At 43.3% G+C, this 26,955-nt stretch overlaps 1 long non-coding RNA gene across 1 annotated transcript in view; it reads left to right on the forward strand.

The window, feature by feature from the left end:
• The window catches only part of LOC143773591 (uncharacterized), a 46,883-nt gene extending 20,275 nt beyond the window's left edge, over positions 1-26,608 (forward strand). The window contains exons 3-4 of the long non-coding RNA XR_013215247.1: positions 6,035-6,157; positions 26,537-26,608. This is a non-coding gene — a long non-coding RNA (uncharacterized LOC143773591). The remainder of the gene's footprint in view (positions 1-6,034; positions 6,158-26,536) is intronic.
• Positions 26,609-26,955: the final 347 nt, after the last annotated feature.

Below are 26,955 nucleotides of genomic sequence, written 5' to 3' on the forward strand. Positions count from 1 at the left end.
ATCATAGGCATTTAGGACAACATTGGATCATTCAGAGATCCACAATGAACTTCTGGAGTAAGTTTGCTGCACTGAAAGTAAAGGGGCCAAATAATTTTGCACTCCCCACTTTTCAGTTTTTGAATTTCCACAAAAATTTAAAATAAGCAATACATTTTGGTCAACTTCACAATTGTGTTCCACTTGTTGTTGATTCTTCCCCCAAAATTTACATTTGGTATCTTTATGTTTGAAGCATGATATGTGGGAAAAGGTTGAAAAGTTCCAGGGGGCCGAATACTTTCACAAGGCACTGTATCTATAGATAGATGGATAGATACAGTGGGGCAAAAAAGTATTTAGTCAGTCAGCAATAGTGCAAGTTCCACCACTTAAAAAGATGAGAGGCGTCTGTAATTTACATTATAGGTAGACCTCAACTATGGGAAACAAACTGAGAAAAAAAAATCCAGAAAATCACATTGTCTGTTTTTTTATCATTTTATTTGCATATTATGGTGGAAAATAAGTATTTGGTCAGAAACAAACAATCAAGATTTCTGGCTCTCACAGACCTGTAACTTCTTCTTTAAGAGTCTCCTCTTTCCTCCACTCATTACCTGTAGTAATGGCACCTGTTTAAACTTGTTATCAGTATAAAAAGACACCTGTGCACACCCTCAAACAGTCTGACTCCAAACTCCACTATGGTGAAGACCAAAGAGCTGTCAAAGGACACCAGAAACAAAATTGTAGCCCTGCACCAGGCTGGGAAGACTGAATCTGCAATAGCCAACCAGCTTGGAGTGAAGAAATCAACAGTGGGAGCAATAATTAGAAAATGGAAGACATACAAGACCACTGATAATCTCCCTCGATCTGGGGCTCCACGCAAAATCCCACCCCGTGGGGTCAGAATGATCACAAGAACGGTGAGCAAAAATCCCAGAACCACGCAGGGGGACCTAGTGAATGAACTGCAGAGAGCTGGGACCAATGTAACAAGGCCTACCATAAGTAACACACTACGCCACCATGGACTCAGATCCTGCAGTGCCAGACGTGTCCCACTGCTTAAGCCAGTACATGTCCGGGCCCATCTGAAGTTTGCTAGAGAGCATTTGGATGATCCAGAGGAGTTTTGGGAGAATGTCCTATGGTCTGATGAAACCAAACTGGAACTGTTTGGTAGAAACACAACTTGTCGTGTTTGGAGGAAAAAGAATACTGAGTTGCATCCATCAAACACCATACCTACTGTAAAGCATTGTGGTGGAAACATCATGCTTTGGGGCTGTTTCTCTGCAAAGGGGCCAGGACGACTGATCCGGGTACATGAAAGAATGAATGGGGCCATGTTTCGTGAGATTTTGAGTGCAAACCTCCTTCCATCAGCAAGGGCATTGAAGATAAAACGTGGCTGGGTCTTTCAACATGACAATGATCCAAAGCACACCGCCAGGGCAACGAAGGAGTGGCTTCGTAAGAAGCATTTCAAGGTCCTGGAGTGGCCTAGCCAGTCTCCAGATCTCAACCCTATAGAAAACCTTTGGAGGGAGTTGAAAGTCCGTGTTGCCAAGCGAAAAGCCAAAAACATCACTGCTCTAGAGGAGATCTGCATGGAGGAATGGGCCAACATACCAACAACAGTGTGTGGCAACCTTGTGAAGACTTACAGAAAACGTTTGACCTCTGTCATTGCCAACAAAGGATATATTACAAAGTATTGAGATGAAATTTTGTTTCTGACCAAATACTTATTTTCCACCATAAAATGCAAATAAAATGATAAAAAAAACAGACAATGTGATTTTCTGGATTTTTTTTTCTCAGTTAGTCTCCCATAGTTGAGGTCTACCTATGATGTAAATTACAGACGCCTCTCATCTTTTTAACTGGTGGAACTTGCACTATTGCTGACTGACTAAATACTTTTTTGCCCCACTGTATATCTATAGATAGATGGAAAGATATATTTATAGATAGGTGGATAGATATATCTATAGTTGGATAGATACAGTATATCTATAGATATATATAATATATATATATATATATATATATATATATATATATATATATATATATATATATATATATATATATATATATATATATATATATATATATATATATATATATATATATATATATATATATATAGGGACCAAAAAATGGAAGGCAGCATTCCAGATTTTAGCAAAAAATATAAGTGGACTTTATTGGGCCCACATGGCGTGGTGCAACGTTTCGGCTTCCAAAAGCCTTTCTCAAGCAGTGGACTACAAGTGCATAGAAGCATATACAGTATATAGAGGTACATATCAATGAAGTGCAATTAACATTTTAGTCAAGCAATATCTTTGTATGCATATGAAATCCTTTTCTTTTCATACAATCCGTGTTATCTATACAATTAAAAGTAGTGCATTTGCTTTAAAGTTCTCAGTGACAATTAGACATGCAGTAAAAAGGCATATATAGCTTATTATAAATAAAGTGGTATCATGTGCATCACATTAATGTATTATCACTCACCCTGGTGTGCATTGCTATAATCGCTATTGTATTTAAAATACGCGCCATAGTCAGTGTGTTTAGGGTGTAACTGCATACAGAATGGGCGTCATTCCCCTGTCACTAGCTGCATAGCCAATTAGAAATTCAATTCCGCAGGATATTTCCCACGCATGCGCACAACAAAGAATCGGACGCTTGTCAGCGCCATGTTTAGTGTGGCATATTTCATTAGCAACACTGCGCATGCGTAGCTCACAATGGCTGTACTATACACAGCTGAAACTCCGTTACAATAACATCTGTTAATACTATAATGGCACAAAAAACAGTATATACTAAAAAAAATTATCTTTATATCAAATATTAGTGCCAGATTATTACTTTAGTTCATTATACCTGAGTATTACAGTTATGGGGTAGTGGGTAAAACACCAATACCTTGGTACCACGGACAGACCCCTATCAGGAGTTACTTCCAAAGACCAATGGACCCAACAAGGGGAAAAATACACACCTCTGGGTATCCTCGTCCCCACCACATGGGCCATATGGGCAATACACGGTGTATACTGTAATACCACTCTATACCCCTATCTAGTCCTCAGTATTTTTTTTACAGCCAATCAAATATCGAATTTAAGATAATCTTTATTAGCCAGCAAGCTAAAGTGACATAGCTTTTTTATAATATATTAACAAAAGAAAAAAATTATTTTATCAAGGGTTATATAGCAATGCAGTTGCCCGGATGAGTAGATTTCTTCAACAGTGTTCTTCATATACTAGCAATATATCTGTGAAGACAAAACACAGTAAAAAAATCTTTTAAAATTATTTCAATAGAAATAGAAACAATAATAAAAATACAAATACATAAATTGATACTAAATATAGCTAATATCCTTGGGGACCATATGGTCCCCACCACACCACCGAAGACCGAATAAGCCGAATGAGGAGAAACCAAGGGACAATGCAACCTCTTCCAATCTCACAATATTGGATTTATTTTAAATTCAACATTTCAACCCGCCGGTTTAAGGGTATGTGCACACGTTGCAGATTTGCCTGCGGATCCGCAGCGGATTTGGCCCTGCAGATCCACAGCAGTTTTCCATGCGGTGTACAGTCCCATGTAAACCTATGTAAAACAAAGACCGCTGTGCACATGCTGTGGAAAATTCCGTGCAGAAACGCTGCGTTTTATTTTCTGCAGCATGTCAATTCTTTGTGCGGATCTGCAGCGTTTTTGCACCCATTGACTTCTGTTGATTTTGTCAAATATGCAGCCAAATCGCAGATGGAAAAAATATCTGCGGTTTTGCTGCGGATAAGGCTACTTTCACACTAGCGTCGTTTGCAATACGTCACAATGCGTCGTTCAGGAGAAAAAAACGCATCCTGCAAAGCTTCCGCTGCCCACGTCGGGCATTTATTTCACAGCATGCGTCGGTACGTCAGCCCGACGCACTGCGACAGGCCCGTACCGACGCTAGTGTGAAAGCAGCCTTAGGGTGTCAAAAATGCTGCAGAGAGAAGTGATGTCAGGCGGGAGGCAGTGTGTGGGCAGAATGTGTAGTGTCATGGAAGAAGCAAGTCAGCATCTTCCAATGAGCATGGAGTCCTATCGTCGCATGGGGATGGATGTCGGGCGTCTGATTGGCCTGGTAGGTATGTGTGTGTGTCTGTCTGTCTGGGTGAAGTCTGTCTGTGTCTGTATGTATGCGTCTGTCTGTCCCCATGTGACGATAGTACGACCAATTGTACTCAGTCGCCATATGGGACTACTGCTCCCATCTGTCTATTAGGATGGGAGAGTAGTCCCTGTTCCGGCGACTGAGTACAATTGTGAGTAAAACACAAAACACACAACACATACAGTACACATTCAATACATGTAACATACATAACAGACAGTACATACAACATACAACATAGAGTATAAACTCACCACATACACCTAATTCCGCGAAGCCCTCGGTCCCCTAGAAAAAAGTAAAAAAAAGAAACCAATAATATACTCCCTGGTCCGCAGAAATCCCATAACGAGTGTCCCACGCCGATCTGTTCCGTTCTCCGGCGATACACTACCAGGAGCTATGCTCCTGGCAGTGTATTGTGGAGTTTCCCAGAGTTTAGCAGCTCCGTGCTGTCACTTTACGGCACTAGAGCTGCGTGAGAATTTTCCCACACAGCTGTGCCATAAAGCGAGAGTACTGGAGTCAATTAACTCTGGTAAACTCTCGTGCATGCGCAGTTACACACTGCAGGGGCCGTAGCTCCTGTCAGTGAGTTGCTGGAGCAGATCGTCGTGGGACACTCGTTATGGACTGCATCGGACCAGGGAGTATACATTTGGTTTTTTATTTTTTATTTTTTCCAGGAGAACGAGGGCGTCGCAGGAATGAGAGTGCAATAAATAATGGTCAAAAACACTGTGTCATTAATTCATTAAAATACTTTTTTCTAGTGTCTGTGTGTTCTATTTACTCTTTCATACTATTGGATTAATAATGGATAGGAATCTTATTGATGCCTCTACATTATTAACTGGGATTAATGTCACCTTACAATAGCAAGGTGACATTAACCCCTTATTACCCCATATGCCACCGCTACAAGGCAGTGGGAAGAGAGAGGCTAAGCGCCGGAATTGGTGCATCTTACAGATGCACCTTTTCTGGGGCTGCAGCGGGCTGGTATTTGTAGCCGTGGGGGGCAATATCCATGGCCCTTTCCTAGGCTATGAATATCAGCCCGCAGCTGTCTGCGTAGCCTTTCTGGCTATAAAATATAGGGGGATCCCATGTCATTTTTTGGGGGTTCCCCTATTTTTATAGCCAGAAAAGGCTATGCAGACAGCAGCAGGCTGATAATCATGGCCTTGGAAGATCCATGGGTATTAACCCCTTCCCAGGCTACAAATATTGTCCCCCGGCCGTCGGCTTTCCCACTTTGGAGCAGAAAATTGCTCGGTAGCCTGCGCAATTTTTTCGCCAACCCCTTGTGTTAACACCAAAAAAGGTATAAAACAAAAAAAACCTGCAATTAAATATTAATTACAAAAACCCTTGTGTCACCCCATTGTTTATGTAATAAAAAATAAAGTAAATTTTTTAAAACAATTTTCCAGTTTTAAATTAGGATTATGGTTAGGGCTAGGCTTGGGATTAGGGCTAAGATTGTGATTAGGGTTAGGGTTGGGATTAGGGTTGAGATTAGGGTTAGGGTTGAGATTAGGGTTGAGATTAGGGTTAGGGTTGTGATTAGGGTTGTGATTAGGGTTAGGGTTGAGATTAGGGTTAGGGTTGGGATTAGGGTTAGGATTAGGGTTAGGGGTGTTTTGGGGTTAGGGTTCTGGTTAGGCCTGGCATTATGTTTTGGATTAGGGCTATGCTTTTTTTTGGTGTTTGGGTTATGGTTAGGCCTGGGTTTAGGGTAGGGGTTATATCTAAATATATACCAAATTTATTTTATTTTTATATTATTTGGGTGTTGGATATAGTATCTAATGACATTATTGTATACATTGTAGGCACGTGATTTTCCAGCGATATGGGACCCCGCAGATGAGTCATATAAAGACAAATTTTTCCGGGACATATGTTGGACCAAAATATTTCGTCAGCTATATCCGGAATGGGATTCATGCAAATTGGTAATTATAAGGTTATTTAACAATTAATTTTATACTTTTTACAAAATGGAGTCAGATTGATAATAGTTTTTATTTTTGTTTTTTAGAGAAAGATATTAACCCCTTTATCCCATATGACGTACTATCCCGTGAGGTGACCTGGGACTTAATTCCCAGGGACGGGATAGTATGTCATAGGTGATTGGCCACGCTCACGGGGGGAGCGCAGCTGATCGCCGCTGGGTGTCAGCTGATTATTACAGCTGACTCCAGGCACTATGTGCCAGGAGCGGTCACGGACTGCTCCTGGCACATTAACCCCAGGAACACTGTGATCAAACATGATCGCAGTGCTCCGGTGGCATAGGGAAGCATCGCGCAGGGATGTAATTAAAAAAAAACAATAAAAGTGCACATATTTAGTATCTCCACGTCCGTAACGACCCGACCTATAAAATTGTCCCACTAGTTAACCCCTTCAGTGAATACCGTAAAAAAAAAGAGGCAAAAAACAACGCTTTATTATCATACCGCCGAACAAAAAGTGGAATAACACGCGATCAAAAAGACGGATATAAATAACCATGGTACCTCTGAAAACGGCATCTTGTCCCTCAAAAAACGAGCCACCATACAGCATTATCAGCAAAAAAATAAAATGCAAAAATAATTATTTTTTATATAAAATAGTTTTTATCGTATAAAAGCGCCAAAACATAAAAAAAATATAAATGAGGTATCGCTGTACTGTATTCGTACTGACCCGAAAAATAAAACTGCTTTATCAATTTTATCAAACACGGAACGGTATAAACGCCCCCCCAAAAGAAATTCATGAGTAGCTGGTTTTAGGTCATTCTGCCTCACAAAAATCGGAATAAAAAGTGATCAAAAAATGTCACGTGCCCGAAAATGGTATCAATAAAAACGTTAACTCGTCCCGCAAAAAACAAGAGCTCACATGACTCTAGAGACCAAAATATGGAAAAATTATAGCTCTCAAAATGTGGAGACGCAAAAACTATTTTTTGCAATAAAAAGCGTCTTTTAGTGTGTGACAGCTGCCAATCATAAAAATACGCTAAAAAACCCGCTATAAAAGTAAATCAAATCCCCCTTCATCACCCCCTTAGTTAGGGAAAAATAATAAAATTTAAAAAAATGTATTTATTTCCATTTTCCCTTTAGGGTTAGTGTTAGGGTTGGGGCGAAAGTTAGGGTTAGGACTACAGTTAGGGATGGGGCTAAAGTTAGGGTTGGGGCTAAAGTTAGAGTTTGGGCTAAAGTTAGGGTTAGGGTTGGGGTTACAGTTAGGGTTGAGGCTACAGTTAGGGTTGGGGCTAAAGTTAAGATTAGGGTTGAGGCTAAAGTTAGGGTTGGGGCTAAAGTTAGGGTTGGGGATAAAGTTAGGGTTAGTGTTGGGGTTAAAGATAGGGTTTGGATTACATTTACGGTTGGGATTAGGGTTTGGATTAGGGTTAGTGGTGTAGCTAGGATTAGGGTTGGGATTAGGGTTAGGGGTGTGTTTGGGTTAGGGTTTCAGTTAGAATTGGGGGTTTCCACTGTTTAGTGTTGTGAATTTGCTTTTTGGTTCCCTCTAGTGGTTACTAGCGATTTGACTCTGGATATGTCAGTCATCCCTTGTATGCTCACCTGGGCCGTTAGTTCAGGGGTGTTGCTATATAAGCTCCCTGGACCTTCAGTTCCATGCCTGGCAACGTTGTAATCAGAGCTAATCTGTTGTGCTCTTGTCTACTGATCCTGGTTCCTGCTAGATTAAGCTAAGTCTGCTTTCTTGCTTTTTGTTATTTGTTTTTGTTTGCATTTTTGTCCAGCTTGTACTTAATCTGTATCCTGTCCTTGCTGGAAGCTCTAGGGAGCTGGTGTTCTCCCCCCAGGCCGTTAGACGGTTCGGGGGTTCTTGAATTTCCAGCGTGGATGTTTGATAGGGTTTTTGTTGACCATATAAGTTATCTTACTACATTCTGCTATTAGTAAGCGGGTCTCTCTTTGCTAAACCTAGTTCATTTCTATGTTTGTCATTTCCTCTTACCTCACCGTTATTATTTGTGGGGGGCTTGTATCCTACTTTTGGGGTCCTTTCTCTGGAGGCAAGAGAGGTCTTTGTTTTCCTCTTCTAGGGGTAGTTAGTTCTCCGGCTGGCGCGAGACATCTAGCGACCAACGTAGGCATGTTCCCCGGCTACTTCTAGTGTTGGCGTTAGGAGTAGATATATGGTCAACCCAGTTACCACTGCCCTATGAGCTGGATTTTTGTACTTCGCAGACTTACCTATTTCTCTGAGACCCTCGCCATTGGGGTCATAACAGTTTAGGCACATGAGGGGCTCTCTAAACGCGATATGGTGTCCGATCTCAATTCCAGCCAATTCTGCGTTGAAAAAGTAAAACAGTGCTCCTTCCCTTCTGAGCTCTCCCGTGCGCCCAAACAGGGGTTTACCCCAAGATATGGGGTATTTTTTATTTTCACGGCTCTGCGTTATAACCTGTAGTAAAACACTTGGGGGTTCAAAGTTCTCACAACACATCTAGATAAGTTCCTTGGGGGGTCTAGTTTCCAATAAGGGGTCACTTGTGGGGGGTTTCTACTGTTTAGGTACATCAGGAGCTCTGCACATGCAACGTGATGCCTGCAGACCAATCCATCTAAGTCTGCATTCCAAACGGCGCTCCTTCCCTTCCGAGCATTGCCATGCGCCCAAACGGTGGTTCCCCCCCACATGTGGGGTATCAGAGTACTCAGGACAAATTGGACAACAACTTTTGGGGTCCAATTTCTCCTGTTACCCTTGAGAAAATACAAAACTGGGGGCTAAAAAATAATTTTTGTGGAAAAAAAAGATTTTTTATTTTCACGGCTCTGCGTTATAAACTGTAGTGAAACACTTGGGGGTTTAAAGTTCTCACAACACATCTAGATAAGTTTCTTAGGGGGGTCTACTTTCCAAAATGGTGTTACTTGTTGGGGGTTTCCACTGTTTAGGCACATCAGGGGCTCTGCAAACGCGACATGGCGTCCTATCTCAATTCCACGCCATTTTGCATTGAAAAGTCAAACAGCACTCCTTCCCTTCCGAGCTCTGCCATGCGCCCAAACAGTGGTTTATCCCCACATATGAGGTATCGGCATACTCTGGACAAATTGCACAACAACTTTTGGGGTCCAATTTCTTCTGTTACCCTTGGGAAAATAAAAAATTGGGGGCGAAATATAATTTTAGTGAAAAAATATGATTTTTTATTTTTACGGCTCTGCATTATAAACTTCTGCGAAGCACTCGTTGGGTCAAAGTGCTCACCACACATCTAGATAAGTTCCGTAGGGGTCTACTTTCCAAAATGGTGTCACTTGTGGGGGGTTTAATGTTTAGGCACATCAGGGGCTCTCCAAGCGCGACATCGCATCCTATCTCAATTCCAGTCAATTTTGCATTGAAAAGTCAAACGGCGCTCCTTCTATTCCAAGAGCTCTGCCATGTGCCCAAACAGTGATTTACCCCCACATATGGGGTATCAGCGTACTTAGGACAAATTGTACAACAACTTTTGGGGTCCAATTTCTCCTGTTACCCTTGGTAAAATAAAACAAATTGGAGCTGCAGTAAATTTTTTGTGAAAAAAAGTTAAACGTTCATTTTTTTTAAACATTCCAAAAATTCCTGTGAAACACCTGAAGGGTTAATAAACTTCTTGAATGTGGTTTTGAGCACCTTGAGATGTGCAGTTTTTAGACTGGTGTCACACTTCTTGCTTTGGCGCTCTGACTCTGCAAGATAACTAGCACAGTGTATTGATAGCATGTGGTGATTCCAAATACAGTGGGGCAAAAAAGTATTTAGTCATTCAGCAATAGTGCAAGTTCCACCACTTAAAAAGATGAGAGGCGTCTGTAATTTACATCATAGGTAGACCTCAACTATGGGAGACAAACTGAGAAAAAAAAATCCAGAAAATCACATTGTCTGTTTTTTTATCATTTTATTTGCATATTATGGTGGAAAATAATTATTTGGTCAGAAACAAAATTTCATCTCAATACTTTGTAATATATCCTTTGTTGGCAATGACAGAGGTCAAACGTTTTCTGTAAGTCTTCACAAGGTTGCCACACACTGTTGTTGGTATGTTGGCCCATTCCTCCATGCAGATCTCCTCTAGAGCAGTGATGTTTTTGGCTTTTCGCTTGGCAACACGGACTTTCAACTCCCTCCAAAGGTTTTCTATAGGGTTGAGATCTGGAGACTGGCTAGGCCACTCCAGGACCTTGAAATGCTTCTTACGAAGCCACTCCTTCGTTGCCCTGGCGGTGTGCTTTGGATCATTGTCATGTTGAAAGACCCAGCCACGTTTCATCTTCAATGCCCTTGCTGATGGAAGGAGGTTTGCACTCAAAATCTCACGATACATGGCCCCATTCATTCTTTCATGTACCCAGGTCAGTCGTCCTGGCCCCTTTGCAGAGAAACAGCCCCAAAGCATGATGTTTCCACCACGCTTTACAGTAGGTATGGTGTTTGATGGATGCAACTCAGTATTCTTTTTCCTCCAAACACGACAAGTTGTGTTTCTACCAAACAGTTCCAGTTTGGTTTCATCAGACCATAGGACATTCTCCCAAAACTCCTCTGGATCATCCAAATGCTCTCTAGCAAACTTCAGACGGGCCCGGACATGTACTGGCTTAAGCAGTGGGACACGTCTGGCACTGCAGGATCTGAGTCCATGGTGACCGCAATGCATGGAGCGGTCACCGGAGCATCGGGTAACCGCTTCGCCTGGATGTGGGGCCAACGGAAGGTGAGTATATAACTATTTTTTATTTTAATCCTTTTTTTTAACATGGATATGATGCCCACATTGCTATATACTGCGTGGGCTGTGCTATATACTACGTGGGCTGTGCAATATACTATGTGGGCTGTGCAATATACTACATGGGCTGTGCAATATAGTACGCGGGCTGTGCAATATACTACGTGGGCTGTGCAATATAATACATGGGCTGTGCAATGTACTACGTGGGCTGTGCAATGTACTACGTGGGCTGTGCAATGTACTACATGGGCTGTGCAATATACTACGTGGGCTGTGCAATATACTACGTGGGCTGTGCAATATAATACGTGGGCTGTGCTATATACTGCGTGGGCTGTGCAATATAATACGTGGGCTGTGCAATATAATACGTGGGCTGTGCTATATACTGCGTGGGCTGTGCTATATACTATGTGGGCTGTGCAATATACTACGTGGGCTGTGCAATATAATATGTGGGCTGTGCAATATACTACGTGGGCTGTGCAATATACTACGTGGGCTGTGCAATATACTACGTAGGCTGTGCAATATAATACGTGGGCTGTGCAATATAATACGTGGGCTGTGCAATATAATACGTGGGCTGTGCTATATACTGCGTGGGCTGTGCAATATCATTCGTGGGCTGTGCAATATAATATGTGGGCTGTGCAATATAATACGTGGGCTGTGCAATATAATACGTGGGCTGCTATATACTACGTGGGCTGTGCAATATACTACGTGTAAAGGGAAATATGCAAATGCATGGCCTTTTCCTTTATTGGATGCTGCCCTTCCCATGGTTGTTCCTTCCCGGTGAAAGACCTGGCTATTCATTGCTTGCACAGAGAAACACGTGATGGTGTCTCCGCGGCATTTCTACATGCATTTGTATATTTCCCTTTAGGGATGGGGACAGTGTTCTGGATCACTGCGTTGAGAAACAAGTGATGGTGTCTCCGCGCTGTTGGATGTTTTGATCTCCCGGAGGTCATTCATCCTTATGTTTATAGTGTTTTCACTATTTCACTAGGCACTGCTCCTAATAGCCAGTTTCCTACTCCACACTGATGAGGGGCAAATACCCCGAAACAGCTGTCTGTGGATGGATACCATGTTTTGGCATAGGTGGTTTTCCTTTATTGGATGCTGCCCTTCCCATGGTTGTTCCTTACCGGTGAAAGACCTGGCTATTCATTGCTTGCACTGAGAAACACGTGATGGTGTCTCCGCGGCATTTCTACATGCATTTGCATATTTCCCTTTAGGGATGGGGACAGTGTTCTGGATCACTGCGTTGAGAAACACGTGATGGTGTCTCCGCGCTGTTGGATGTTTTGATCTCCCCGAGGTCATTCATCCGTATGTTTATAGTGTTTTCACTAGGCACTGCTCCTAATAGCCAGTTTCCTACTCCACACTGATGAGGGGCAAATACCCCGAAACAGCTGACTGTGGGTGGATACCATGTTTTGGCATAGGTGGTTTTCCTTTATTGGATGCTGCCCTTCCCGTGGTTGTTCCTTACCGGTGAAAGACCTGGCTATTCATTGCTTGCACTGAGAAACACGTGATGGTGTCTCCGTGGCATTTCTACATGCATTTGCATATTTCCCTTTAGGGATGGGGACAGTGTTCTGGATCACTGAGTTGAGAAACACGTGATGGTGTCTCCGCGCTGTTGGATGTTTTGATCTCCCCGAGGTCATTCATCCTTATGTTTATAGTGTTTTCACTAGGCACTGCTCCTAATAGCCAGTTTCCTACTCCACACTGATGAGGGGCAAATACCCCGAAACAGCTGTTGAGAAACACGTGATGGTGTCTCCCCGGCTTTTCTACATGCAATATACTACGTGGGCTGTGCAATATACTACGTGGGTTGTGCAATGTACTGCGTGGACTGTGCTATATACTATGTGGGCTGTGCAAAATAATACGTGGGCTGTGCAATATACTACGTGGGCTGTGCAATATACTACGTGGGCTGTGCAATATACTACGTGGGCTGTGCAATGTACTGCATGGGCTGTGCTATATACTACGTGGGCTGTGCTATATACTACATGGGCTGTGCAATATAATACGTGGGCTGTGCAATGTAATATGTGGGCTGTGCAATATAATACGTGGGCTGCTATATACTACGTGGGCTGTGCAATATACTACATGGGCTGTGCAATGTACTATGTGGGCTGTGCAATGTACTGCGTGGGCTGTGCAATATACTACGTGGGCTTTGCAGTATACTACGTGGGCTGTGCAAAGTACTACGTGGGCTGTGCAATATACTATGTGGGCTGTGCTATACACTACGTGTCCTGTGTTATACACTATGTGGCCTGTGTTATACACTACATGGGCTGTGTTATACACCATGTGGCCTGTGTTATACACTACGTGACTTGTGTTATACACTATGTGGCCTGTGTTATACACTACGTGGGCTGTGTTATACACTACGTAGGCTGTGTTATACACTTCGTGGGCTGTGTTATATACTGCCTGCGTGGGCTGTTATGTACTACATGAGCTGTTATATGCTACGTGGGCTGTTATAAACTACGTGGCTGTGTTATATGCCATGTGGGCTGTTATACACTCCGTGGGCTGTGCTGTATACTACGTGGCTGTGCTATATACTCCGTGGGCTGTGTTATATACTACGTGGCTGTGCTATATACTCCGTGGGCTGTGCTATATACTCCGTGGGCTGTGCTATATACTCCGTGGGCTGTGCTATATACTATGTGGCTGTGCTATATACCACGTGGCTGTGCAATAAACTACGTGGCTGTGCAATATACTATGTGGCCTGTTATATACTACATGGCCGGCCACGAACAATCAGCGATAGGTGCAGTCCGGCTGCGAATTGGCGCAGGATTTGAACCACGCTTCGCTAATTGGTCGCGGCCGGCCGAATCCTGTGTATTCAATGTATTATTCTAAAATCTTCATTAATAAACTTCATGCATATTCTAGAATACCCGATGCGTTAGAATCGGGCTACCATCTAGTTACTTAAATAAATTTGTAATTTTGGGTGAAGATATTTCAAGTCTGCTACACTGAGTTGGACATTGCCACCACAAGGCCCACTTCACCACCAAGAGACCAATCAACTTTTTTGAAGCCTGGCAACTTTTTTGTTATGTGGTCCAAAAATGTACTTATTTAGGCAAAAGTTGATTATGTTTTCATATTGAATAAAGAATGACAATGTTTGTCATGATTTGTTTATTGGTTATAAAATAAAGTTATCTTTTCAAATAAATTAAAAATTTTGTTTTTTAGATACATTAGCATAAGGGGGCTAGACAAGGCCTCTATGCCTGGATGTGTCATCGGTATATGAGCGCAGGACTATGGGATAGAGGATATGTATGATGGTATATGGGCACGGAAGTATAGGATGGAGGATATGTATGATATTATATGGGCATGGGACTATGGGAAGGAGGATACATATGATGGTATAAGGGCACTGGACTATGGGATGGAGGATATGTATGATGGGTATATGGCATGGCACTATGGGAAGGAGGATACGTATGATGTTATATGGGCATGGGACTATGGGAAGGAGGATACGTATGATGGTATATGGGCTCGGGTCTATGGAAAGGATCAGGGCTGCCACTAGAAATTTCGGGGCCCCATACTGGCAAAATTTTTGGGGCCCCCTTGAGACTCCGCCCAGGCTCCACCCCAGCCCCGCCTCCACCCCTCAAACTGTCCACAGTCCCACAGCTCTCTCTTGGAAAAACTCCACTTTTCACCTATCACACATTAACAGTTCCCATCACCAGATCACACATATAGCCAGCAGCTTTTGTTTTGGCAAAAGAATATTTTAAGCCACCACCATAACACGGTAGACACTTTTGGCCGGGCCCTACTCTGTTGTAACCTACTAAATATTTGTTAAAATATGCTATACAATTTAGGTATATTTTTAATTATTTTTCAATTTTTAAAATGACCAATAATATCACATACAAGGAACAAATACAACACCATGACCAGACCACATATTACCACCAGTGACCGAATAATATCACATACAAGGAACAAATACCACCGCACCATGACCAGACCACATATTACCACCACAAAGTGACCAAATAATATCACATACAAGGAACAAATACCACCGCACCATGACCAGACCACATATTACCATCACAAAGTGACCGAATAATATCACATACAAGGAACAAATACCACCGCACCATGACCAGACCACATATTACCACCACAAAGTGACCAAATAATATCACATACAAGGAACAAATACCACCGCACCATGACCAGACCACATATTACCATCACAAAGTGACCGAATAATATCACATACAAGGAACAAATACCACCGCACCATGACCAGACCACATGTTACCACCACAAAGTGACCGAATAATATCACATACAAGGAACAAATACCACCGCACCATGACCAGACCACATATTACCACCACATAGTGACTGAATACAATACTGATCAGTAATAAAAAAAAACACAATACTAATATCACCATCAGTGCCTTTATACACAGGAGATGTGTACTTAGTATGCAGTGTCTGTGTACAGGTTATACAGTGATCACCAGTGACATTATACACAGGACCTCTGTATATAGTATACAGTGTATAGTGTCAGTGTATAGGTAACACACTGACTCACCAGTGACGTCTCTAGGTGAAGTCCTTCATCTTTCATCCAGCACAGACCGCCATCACTTCATCCAGCCAGGACTCGTCTTTGCAGGAAATAACAGTTATCTCGAGCTCCGCTTGCAGAACACATTACTTAATTTTTTCCAACTTCTACATTACACCACATGAAGAAAAAAGGCGACATAGTGTCACTCTACACAGTAACAGGACCGCCCCATTTAAAACAGTGTCCTCAAAAAATAAAATAAATACATCACTGCAGTAATAATATCCCTTAATTAGCCCCTATGGTAATAATAATATCCTCCACCCTGGCCCCGTGTGTCTCATTCCTGGCTTCAGCCATATGTTCACCCATCCTGCCCTCATGAGTATCCATCCTGCCCCATATGATCTCCCATCCTGCCCCATCTGTCTCCATCATATCCATCCTGTCCTATGATCCTGCACGATCTGTCTCCAACCCTGCTCCATCTGTCTCCAATCATGCCCCCATGTCTTTCATCCTGCACCGTGTCTCCAATCATACCGTGTATCTCCATTCTGCCCCGTGTCTCCAATCATGCCCGTATCTCCATTTTGCCCCCTATGGCTCCAATAATGCCCCCATGTCTCCAATCATGCCCCCTGTGTCTCCATTCTGCTCCATCTGTCTCCTGTCATGCCCCCAGTGTCTCCATTCTGCCCTGGTGTTCAGCATTCTGTCCCTGTGTCAAGCATTCTGCCCCTGTATCCAGCATTCTGCCCGTGTCTCATAGTCTGCCCCTCATGTCCAGCATTCTTCCCCTGTGTCCAGCATTCTGCCCCTGTGTCTCACAGTTTGCCCTGTGTCCAGCATTCTGCCCCTGTGTCCAGCATTCTGCCCCCGTGTCTCACAGTCTGCCACTCATGTCCAGCATTCTGCCCCTGTGTCCAGCATTCTGCCCCCGTGTCTCAGTCTGCCCCTGTGTCCAGCATTCTGCCCCCATGTCCAGCATTCAGCCCCTGTGTCCAGCATTCTGCCCCTGTGTCAAGCATTCTGCCCCTGTATCCAGCATTCTGCCCGTGTCTCATAGTCTGCCCCTCGTGTCCAGCATTCTTCCCGTGTCCAGCATTCTGCCCCCGTGTCTCACAGTCTGCCCTGTGTCCAGCATTCTTCCCCTGTGTCCAGCATTCTGCCCCCATGTCTCACAGTCTGCTCCTCATGTCCAGCATTCTGCCCCTGTGTCCAGCATTCTGCCCCCGTGTCTCACAGTCTGCCCCTGTGTCCAGCATTCTGCCCCTGTGTCCAGCATTCTGCCCCTGTGTCCAGCATCTCTGCCCCAGCGTGTCCAGCATCTCTGCCCCAGCGTGTCCAGCATCTCTGCCCCTGTGTCCAGCATTCTGCCCCTGTGTCCAGCATTCTGCCCCTGTATCCAGCATTCTGCCCCTGTGTCCAGCATTCTGCCCCTGTGTCCAGCATTCTGCCCCTGTGTCCAGCATTCTGCCCGTGTCCAGCATCTCTGCCCCAGCGTGTCCAGTATTCTGCCCCTGTGTCTGGCATCTCTGCCCCAGCGTGTCCAGCATTCTGCCCCTGTGTCCAGCATTCTGCCCCAGCGTGTCCAGCATTCTGCCCCAGTGTGTCCAGCATTCTGCCCCAGCATGTCCAGCATTTCTGCCCCAGCGTGTCCAGCATTTCTGCCCCAGCGTGTCCAGCATTTCTGCCCCAGCGTGTCCAGCATTTCTGCCCCAGCGTGTCCAGCATTTCTGCCCCAGCGTGTCCAGCATTTCTGCCCCAGCGTGTCCAGCATTCTGCCCCTGTGTCCAGCATTCAGCCCCTGTGTCCAGCATTTCTGCCCCAGCGTGTCCAGCATTTCTGCCCCAGCGTGTCCAGCATTTCTGCCCCAGCGTGTCCAGCATTTCTGGCCCAGCGTGTCCAGCATCTCTGCCCCTGTGTCCAGCATCTCTGCCCCTGTGTCCAGCATCTCTGCCCCAGTGTGTCCAGCATTATGTCCCGGGGCCCCCTGGATCGCCGCTCTCAAAAAAACCCCAAAACACGAGTTCTTACCTTGCCATGCTCCTGCGGCGGGCGAAGCTCACTCCTTCCACGCAGATGAAGCACGCACTCACCGGCGGCTGACAATGACATCAGACGCCGGCGACATGCGCACTGCGGCTCAAGTCAGCTGCCAGCCTCCGACTGGCTGGCGGCTGTTAACTATTGACGTGCAGGCACGGGCCCGCACGTCAATAGCGTGCCGCAGCGCCTGTAGGGGGGCCCGGTGAGCAGATCGGGCCCCCTCTGCCCACCGCGCCCCATATGCCAGTCATGGCTGTAATGCCCTGATGGCGGCCCTGGGAAGGAGGATATGTATGATGGGTTTATGGGCACTGGACTGTGGGAAGGATGATATGTATGATGGGTATATGGACACTGGACTGTGAGAAGGAGATGAATCATGATAATTAGTTTGAACAAACCCCACTTGGTAAATAGAAAACAAAGCACATGATATTACCAATCATTTTTTTTTTTTACATACAAATACAGATTAAACTTGTTTTTGAGAACAATTAAAAACACATTTTGATATTGATCTTGGGTTCTTCTTTTGGGTCGATCAATCTTCTTGCATCCTTCTCTGCTGTTCAGGCTGCCCAACACCAGCACAGGAGTATTGCCAATGCACGGCACCTTCTGGACTCATAAAGTAGCCAGTAAAGGTTTCTTTCACACACACACACCTGAGTTGGATGGCCTTCCCAGACCCACGCTGACCACTGGATTAAATACTGGCTACTGGTACTACACATCTACGACTCACTAGCATAGTTATGGAGTACACAGCATGCCTTAATCACAGCGTCAACGGTGTCTGTGTCCAACTGGATGGGTGTGTAAAATATCCTCCACTGACTACTCATGATCCCAAAAGGTGCATTCCACATATCTGCGTGCACGACTCAACTGATAAATTAAAAATCCTCCGCCGGGCATTCAGTCCCCTTCGTGGGTATGGGCGCAGCAGGGTTGTCATTAAGGGAAACACCTCATCCGATACCATCACAAAGGACACTGGATGTGTGGAACCCGGCAAAGGTCGTGGGGCTGGAAGCGTTCAGTAATCTCGAAGAATCTGTGATGTTCGCAAGACCCGAGAGTCCCCAGTACTGCCATAGGCACCAACATCAGTGGCAACAAATTTGTAGTGTGCATCAGCCACCGCTATCAGGACCACAGAAAAATACTTCTTATAATTAAAAAAGCGTGATCCTGATCGTGGTGTCTGCTGAACCCTTACATGTTTACCATCGACTGCACCTATGCAGTTTGGAAAATTGGCCACAGACTGAAAGCCTGCTGCAACCTGCAGCCAAGTCTCCTCGGTTGGGGAAGGCATCACGATGGGCTGCAACTTCTGCCAGATCATGTTACATATGCACCTCGCAATTTTAGAGATGGTGGATTTACCAACTCTAAATTGGAGGTGATGTATAGCTCTCTCCTGTGGCCAAAAATCTTCAAAGAAAAAGAAAAGATTATTAGGAATATCACACAAACATGTAAGGGAACCTGTCAGTAGTTATGGGGGATATAATATGCGGCCACCACCTTTCAGGTCTAATTTGAAGCATTCTATAATGCTGTCGATAACACCCCGGTCTGACACGAAAGCTATAAAAAAAAAAGCAAAATTAAAAAAATTAGACAACTGCGTGGGGCAGTCATGTCAGAAGGGGGGTTGCAGTTCCGTGTCTGGCCACTCCAATCTTTTTGCAACGCCGCCACCCTCCTGCTTGCTTCAACGCTCTACTGCTCAGCCATACTTATCTGGCCTGTTGAGGGCAGAACTAATTCCTGCAGTGAGCAAGAGTAAGGAAAGGTCTGAGAGGCCCAGCGCATGCACACCTCCGGTCTATCCTCATCAGGACACAAAAGTACGCCTGCGTAGAAAAGAGTGATGAAGCAAGCAGGAGAGCGGTATCGCAAGAAGCAGAGGGGCGCCGGACCTGGACCTGCGATAAGATCACTCGATAGCGCCCCACCCACGGGTATAATCCAAATTAATTTTCAAATTTTTCTTATCTATGTTCTCTGACCCAGGGGAGTTAATTATAGAATGCTGTAGATAAGCCCTGAAAGACAGTGGCCGTATCTTATAGTAGAGAAAAATGCTGACAGGGTCCAGGCGTGTTTTACATATCATGATATTTCCGGTACCATAAAACACTGTTCCAAAGATATCCATGTGTCTGTGTGAGTGCGGCACACATTTGGCAACCGTGTGCCGCCCATATGCTGCATCATTCCCACACGGATGGCTAGCAGGGAAAAAGCGCTACAGTAAGCGCAGTTACACGGTGGCAGGTGCTGAAGACAAATCCCATGATTCCCTGATTTGGCGCTGAAATCATGCAGAGCAAGGGAGAATGATGACAAAATCTTCATCAACTGCCGCCAGGGAACAGCGCTACCTGTAGCGCTTCTTCACCAGTGCAATGCGTGTCACACAGAGGACATCAATGTGTGTCCTCCGTGTGCACATGTGCGTGACATTTTGTGGACCGTGCAAATGGTAAAAATCTGACATGTCAGTGTGTTTTGCCCACGGACACACGACCTGTGAAAACACGCTGACATGCGCACAGACCCATTCATTTGAGTGGGTCTACATGTGTCAGTGTCTCTGGGACATGTGAAAACTTTCATCACACATACCGGACACACTGACGTGTGAAAGAGGCCTAATGACAGACAAACAAAAAATTATTTACTTACCGCAAGGTGATAAGCAGCCTTTCCTCAACAGAGATGTCCTTCCTCATGTCCATATCAGACAAGGTGAGACGGGGTGCCAAAATTTCCAGCAGTCTGTCAAATGCCGGGATCGTCAGATGGCAAACCGACACAAATTTGACTGAAAATCTGAAAATTTGACATGAAAAAAATGGTTACTTAATATATGATTCCATTTTTTTTTACACATTTTAAGTAGGATATTATCTTTAGATATTTGGCAATTTACCTCCTCAAATCTATGTAAAGCACATAAAAGTGCCCCTTCTCCGTGGCTCAGCTACGAGTGAGTGCACCCACATTTTGCGTGTTCGCCTTCTCCTTCTGTGCTGCTGCGCCTAAAATAAAAATATTGTTTAGTACACAACACAGTAAAAAAACATAGACATGTCAATATTTTTTTACATCTACTTTAGCTTACCTGCTCTCTGTGATGATTGAGGATTTGCAGCAGTAACTCCAGCATCATAATTCTGTATGGCCTGTGGAGTTGTAGCTGCGCCCTCTGCTCTTGGCTCCACTCTGCGCTCTGCTGAGCACTCTGATCTTTGAGCAACCGTCCACTCATGAATGCAGTGTGTTTCCAAAATGGAGAATGGAAGAAGAAGGGAATGGACAAGGAAATTACATCACAGTTTTTTGTTTTTTTTTCCTTAGTCAAGATTGTCAAATTTATATCTTAAAACCGCAATGAAAACCACATCAAAAACGCGTCAAAAACGCATCAAATCTGCACCTGCGTTTTCTGCCAAGAGAAGCGGATTCAGTGCGGAAAAATCCGCAGGCAAATCCGCAACGTGTGCACATACCCTAAGTGTATTTAACCTATAACTCCACTCCAGTTCTTTCCTTTTTAAGAGACAGACTCTATTCCCCCCTCTTCTCTGTGGAGGGACTGTGTCTATAATCCTGAATCTTAATTGTTTTTCAGAATGATTCATTTCTACAAAATGTTTAGAAACAGGAAGGTCCAATCTCTTTTTTCTTATAGTAGAACGATGATGTTTTATGCGGGTCTTACAATCACAGGTGGTTTCACCTACATAGAGTAGAGAACATGGACATTGCAATAAATAGACGACATATTCTGAATTACAGGAAAGATAGTGTTCTATTTTATATTCCTTTTGAGTAATTGGATGAGTAAATGTTGGACCTTTCATCATTAGGTGGCAGTTCACACAGGCCAGACATGGGAAACAACCTTTCCTTTGTATTCCAGTTAAATAAATTTGTGATTTTTTTTTTTAAAAAGGACCTATATCCGATTGAATCAGATGATCCCTTACATTTTTATTTAGTCTGTATGAAAATAAAGGTGGATGTACCCCTTAGTGACGGAGCCAAATTTTTGAAATCTGACCAGTGTCACTTTATGTGGTAATACCTCTGCAACGCTTCAACAAATCCCAGTGATTTTGAGACTGTTTTTTCGTGACACATTATACCTTATGATAATTGTAAATTTAGGTCAATATGTTTTGTTTATTTATAAAAAAAAATCAAAAATTTGAGAAAAATGTTAAAAAATTAGCAATTTTCAAGATTTGAATGATTATCCCTTTAATCCAGATGGTTATACCACAGCAAACCATTAATAAATAACATTTCCCACATGTCTGCTTTACATCAGCACCATTTGTAAAATGTTATTATATTTTGTTAGCATTTTAGGAGGATTAAAAATGTAGCAGCCATTTTTCATTTTTTCAAGGAAATTTACAAAATCTATCTTTTTAGGGACTTATCCATGTTTGAAGTGACTTTAGGGGTCCCATATATTGGGAAACCCCCAAACGTGATACCATTTTAAAAACAGCACCCCCTGACATATTGAAAACTGTTGTCAGGTAGTTTATTAACCCTTCAGGTGCTTTACAGGAACTAATGCAAAGTGGTATGACAGAAATGAAAATGTGTATTTTTACCACCTAAATGTCGCTAACTTCTGAACAGATTACTATAGCAGTCAGACTCTAAGGCCGCTATTTGGTCGTGAATTGCCATGGCAAATATGAGGACCACTAAATAATGATCTGAGGGCACCAATTTGGATAAAGAGGAAGACCCCACACTCTGTTAACCATTTATAATGATGTAGTCACTATTGACAGCAGCATCTAAGGGTACCGTCACACATTGAAATTTCCATCGCTACGACGTTACGATTCGTGACGTTCTAGCGATATCGTTACGATATCGCAGTGTCTGACACGCAGCAGCGATCAGGGATCCTGCTGAGAATCGTACGTCGTAGCAGATCGTATGGAACTTTCTTTCGTCGCTTGATCACCCGCTGACATCGCTGGATCGTTGTGTGTGACAGCGATCCAGCGATGTCTTCGCTTGTAACCAGGGTAAACATCGGGTAACTAAGCACAGGGCCGCGCTTAGTAACCCGATGTTTACCCTGGTTACCAGCGTAAACGTAAAAAAACAAACAGTACATGCTCACCCGTCGGTGTCCTTCAGGTCCCTTGCCGTCTGCTTCCTGCTCTGAGTGCCGGCCGGAAAGTGAGAGCAGATCACAGCAGTGCTGCGCTCTGCTCTCAGTGTACGGCTGCACTCAGAGCAGGAAGCAGACGGCAAGGGACCTGAAGGACACCGACGGGTGAGCATGTACTGTTTGTTTTTTTACGTTTACGCTGGTAACCAGGGTAAACATCGGGTTACTAAGCGCGGCCCTGCGCTTAGTTACCCGATGTTTACCCTGGTTACCCGGGGACTTCGGCATCGCTCCAGCGCCGTGATTGCAACGTGTGACCGCAGACTACGACGCTGGAGCGATGATCATACGATCGCTGCGACGTCACGGATCGTGCCGTCGCAGCGATGAAAATTTCAATGTGTGACGGTACCCTAAGGGGTTAAACAGATATGGACGGTGCCAACACTGATCGTGGCTGATACAACAAGTTATCAGCTATAGTGAACAGCCAGCAGCTGCTTGATTGTCACCTGTATGGGGAGACTATTCTCTTATATCTCAGGTCAGTTAAAAGACAAATTGGCTGTCATTAAGGGGTTAAATTCTTCCACTTCTGGTAAACATTTAGTTAACATGTCCCAATGTTTTTTTATTATCTCTGCTACATTTTTACTTTCTTCCAAATAGGTTGTTACTAGTGGTATCCTCAACATCTCTTTTTTCTTATTTTTTTAGATAATGTCACATCTCTATCTAGGTTTTTTACTCTATTTTTATGTGTGGTCAGTCATTTCCTAGGGTACACCCTGTCCTTAAATTTATTTACCATTGTATACAAAGCCCCATCCAAATTTTTTTCTTCACTTATTATTCACCTTATTCTCAATAATTGGCTCAGTGGGATCGAGTTTATCATCTTTTGAGGATGATGGCTATTGTACAACAGAAGATCATTCTTATCAGTCTCCTTAACAAAAATGGATGTATTCAATTTGTCATTCTCCTGTGTTATTAAAACATCTAAAAATTGTATATTCGGTACAGAGGATACCAACGTAAATTTAATGGTCTGATCTATTGTATTCATATACTCATGAAAGACAGACAACTCCTCCTGGGTTCCTGTCCACAAGAGGAAGATGTCGTCTATGTATCTCTACCACACCAATACTTGTCGGTAGTGGTGGGACACATAGACGAGATCCTCCTCCAGGGTACTCATTACTATATTTGCATACGTGGTTGCGATGTTGGTACCCATGGCGGTACCGCGTTGTTGCAAAATAAAAATCATCTCCAAACAAAAAATAATTCTGTCTCAATCTGATCTCCAAGATGTCTATTATAATTTTTTTACCCTACTGTGTCACGGTTTGTGATGATAATTTCTTCTCTACCGCTTTGATGCCTCTCTCAAGATGTATTGATGTATACAATGATGTTACATAAAAAGATGCCACGATTACACTCTTTTTCAGATTTATTTTTTGAAGTTTGACAAGGAAATCGGCGGTGGCCTGTATATATGATGTCACATTTTTTGCTATGGGGTTTAGAATTTTGTCCAAAAATATTCCTATTCTACTAAATACTGAATCAACCCCAGAGACAATTGGACGTCCAGGCGGGTTTTTCAGGTTTTTATGGATTTTTGGAATAATATATAGAAATGGAGTTCTTGGGTTTTCCACATACAAATAATCAAACAAATCCTGATCAATTATTGACATATCCATTCCAAAGCCCCTTGTAGACAGTTTCTTATACTTCTTATAACAGAAAATTTAGGATCCCCAGTTAGTTTCAAATAGACCTCCTTATCTCCCAATTGTCTATTGACTTCTGATATATACATACCCTTGTCCATGATGACGACAGTTCCGCCTTTATCTGCGGGTTTCACAATAATGTCACATCATGGACAAGTTCCACCAATGCTTTTGCTTCACCTGTTGTCCGATTTGGATGTTTAAATTCACCTCTACTATTTATCTTTACATCCATCTTTGGTGGTGTAGTGGGGACCGTATGGTTCCCAAGGATATTAGCTATACAGTCATGGACAAAAATTTTGAGAATGAGACAAATATTAATTTTTCCGAAGTCTACTGCTTCATTTTTTCCAATGGCAATTTGCATATACTCCTGAATGTCAGAGTGATCAGCTTAACAGCAATTACTGTACTTGCAAAGTCAATATTTGCCCAGAAAATGAACTTTAACCCCCCAAAACCACATTTCAACATCATTGCAGTCCTGCCTTAAAAGGAGCAGCTAACATCGTTTTAGAGATTGATCCAATAACACAGGTGTGGGTGTTGATGAGGACAGGGCTGGCGATCAATCAGTCATGATTAAGTAAGAATGACATCACTGGACACTTTAAAAGGAGGCTGGTGCTTGGTATCATTGTTTCTCTTCAGTTAACCATGGTTATCTCTAAAGAAACACGTGCAGCCATCATTGCACTGCACAAAAATTGCCTAACAGGGAAGAGTATCGCAGCTACAAAGATTGCACCTCAGTCAACAATCTATCGCATCATCAAGAACTTCAAGGAGAGAGCTTCCATTGTTGTCAAAAAGGCTCCAGGGCGCCCAAGAAAGACCAGCAAGCACCAGGACCGTATCTTAAAACTGTTTCAGCTACGGGATCGGACTACCAGCAGTGCCGAGCTTGCTCAGGAATGGCAGCAGGCTGGTGTGAGTGCTTCTGCACGCACTGTGAGGCGGAGACACTTTGAGCAAGGCCTGGTTTCAAGGAGGGCAGCAAAGAAGCCACTTCTCTCCAGAAAGAACATCAGGGAACGACTGATATTCTGCAAAAGGTACAGGGAGTTGACTGCTGAGGACTGGGGCAAAGTCATTTTCTCTGATGAATCCCCTTTTTGATTGTTTGGGACATCTGGAAAACAGCTGATTCGGAGAAGAAGAGGTGAGCGCTACCACCAGTCTTGTCTCATGCCAACTGTAAAGCATCCTGAAACCATTCATGTGTGGGGTTGCTTCTCAGCCAAGGGAATCGGCTCATTCACAGTCTTGCCTAAAAACACAGCCATGAATAAAGAATGGTACCAGAATGTCCTCCAAGAGCAACTTCTCCCAACCGTCCAAGAGCAGTTTTGCGCCCAACAATGCCTTTTCCAGCATGATGGAGCACCTTGCCATAAAGCAAAGGTGATAAATAAATGGCTCATGGAACAAAACATAGAGATTTTGGGTCCATGGCCTGGAAACTCCCCAGATCTTAATCCCATTGAGAACTTGTGGTCAATCATCAAGAGACGGGTGGACAAACAAAAACCAACAAATTCTGGCAAAAATCAAGCATTGATTATGCAAGAATGGACTGCTATCAGTCAGGATTTTGTCCAGAAGTTGATTGAGAGCATGCCAGGGAGAATTGCAGAGGTCTTGAAGAAGAAGGGTCAACACTGCAAATATTGACTTGCTGCATTAACTCATTCTAACTGTCAATATAACCTATTGGTACTCATATGATTGCAATTATATTTCTGTATGTGATATAAACATCAGACAAACACTAATAAAAACCAGAGGGCAGCAGATCATGTGAAAATATAATTTTGGTGTCATTCTCAAAACTTTTGGCCATGACTGTATTTAGTATCAATTTATGTATTTGTATTTTTATTATTGTTTCTATCTCTATTGAAATAATTTTAAAAGATTTTTTACTGTGTTTTGTCTTCACAGATATATTGCTACTATATGAATAACACTGCTGAAGAAATCTACTCACCCGGGCAACTGCATTGCTATATTACCTTTTTTATCATTTATAAAATAGCTATGTCACTTTAGCTTGCTGGCTAATAAAGATTGTCTTAAATTCGATATTTGATTGGCTGTAAAAAAATACTGAGGACTAGATAGGGGTATAGAGTGGTATTATACACTTTGTATTGCCCATATGGCCCCTGTGGTGGGGGCAAGGATATTCGGAGGTGTCTTCCCTCCCCTGTTGGGACCATTGGTCTTCAGAAGTAACTCCTGATAGGGGTCTGTCCGTGGTACCAAGGTAATGGTGATTTACCCACTACCCCATAATTGTAATACTCAGGTATAATGAACTAAAGTAATAATCTGGCACTAATATTTGATATAAAAAGATT

This window comes from Ranitomeya variabilis, chromosome 5, assembly GCF_051348905.1.
Source record: "Ranitomeya variabilis isolate aRanVar5 chromosome 5, aRanVar5.hap1, whole genome shotgun sequence".
Classification (NCBI taxonomy): domain Eukaryota; kingdom Metazoa; phylum Chordata; class Amphibia; order Anura; family Dendrobatidae; genus Ranitomeya; species Ranitomeya variabilis.